This window comes from Bison bison, unplaced genomic scaffold, assembly GCF_000754665.1.
Source record: "Bison bison bison isolate TAMUID 2011002044 unplaced genomic scaffold, Bison_UMD1.0 scf7180017835053, whole genome shotgun sequence".
In the NCBI taxonomy this organism is placed as follows: domain Eukaryota; kingdom Metazoa; phylum Chordata; class Mammalia; order Artiodactyla; family Bovidae; genus Bison; species Bison bison.
The window spans coordinates 20,204-21,626 of record NW_011472936.1 but is presented as its reverse complement, the minus strand read 5'-3'; the positions used below and the strand labels follow the sequence as shown (position 1 = coordinate 21,626).

The 1,423-nt window shown below is 41.7% G+C and overlaps 1 protein-coding gene across 1 annotated transcript in view; it reads right to left on the bottom strand.

Annotated features, from left to right (window-relative positions):
- TRMT2B (tRNA methyltransferase 2 homolog B (S. cerevisiae)) overlaps positions 1-1,423 on the bottom strand; it is a gene marked incomplete at its 5' end in the record, with an annotated part of 31,479 nt that overhangs the window by 21,083 nt on the left and 8,973 nt on the right. The window lies entirely within an intron of this gene.

Below are 1,423 nucleotides of genomic sequence, written 5' to 3'. Positions count from 1 at the left end.
TGAGAAATCTTAATGTGGGCCAATGCTGACTTGAAGAGCTCCGCAGGACAATGCTCAAGACGGAGCTGGAATGAAAATGTAAGTTTAGGAGTTGTCAATTTATAGGTGGTCATTCCAATCATCCATCCATCTAGTTAAAGCTATGGTTTTTCCAGTAGTCATGTATGGATGTGAGAGTTGGACTATAAAGAAAGCTAAGCACTGAAGAATTGATGCTTTTGAACTGTGGTGTTAGAGAAGACTCTTGAGAGTCCCTTGGACTGCAAGGAGATCCAACCAGTCCATCCTAAAGGAAATCAGTCCTGAATGTTCATTGGAAGGACTGATGCTGAAGCTGAAACTCCAGTACTTTGGCCACCTGATGTGAAGAACTGACTCATTTGAAAAGACCTCGATGCAGGGAAAGATTGAAGGCAGGAGGAGAAGGGAATGAGAGAGGATGAGATGGTTGGATGGCATCACTGACTCAATGGACATAAGTTTGAGTAAAATCTGGGAGTTGGTGATGGACAGGGAAGCCTGGTGTGCTGCAGTCCATGGAGTCGCAAAGAGTTGGACACGACAGAGTGACTGAACTGACTGACTGATTCCAATCATCAGCTATAGGGGTGTTCAGTCTCCCATGAATATATTCAAAAACAAGGCCAAGGGCAGAGTCCTGGAGGATACTAACACTTACCATGGGACAGAAAATGAGAAAAAGATCCCATAAGAAAGACTAAGAGATTTTGGCCAGAGAAATAGGAGGAAACCCATCAGAGAATGGTATCATAGAAACCAAACAAAAACAGTGTTCCCAAGGAGGAAAATAAGAATAAGAAGTGGTGCCAAAGGCAGAGAAAAGTTGAATAAGTTAGGGGCAGAAAGTTTCCATTAAATTTGGCAAAACAGAGGTCATTGGTAACTTTGGAAAGATTGATTTCTAGGGATTATTGGGGGCAGAAGCAAGAACCATCAGATTTTTTTTAAAAAGATGAAAAATACTGAACATGCTTATGAACTGAAAGAAAAGAGCTTACATAGGTGGGGAAAAAGAGGTAAAGATATAGGAGAAAGAGGGAATGTAATGAAGGAGCAAGGATCCTGGGGAGAGAGATGAGTCCAAGATGGTGTTTCAAGAAGAACAACCTTGGACAGGGAGAACTGAGAGCATTTCACTGAGATAGGAGGAAAAAGTGGGGTAAGGTTTCAGCAAAATTGGTAGATGGTAGGGGAAGTAGCTAAGAGAGTTCTCATCTGATGGTCTTAATTTTCCAGTGAAGAACCAGGCACAGCCATCTGTCAAAAGCAAGGGTAAACGTGATGGGATAGGAAATTCAAGGAGAGGTAAGAATTTAGAATAGTCATTGAATACAATGGGAGAAGATGCTGATAAGGGTCATGTAGGAAGATTTCTGGAAAATAATCCTATGATGAGAGCTAT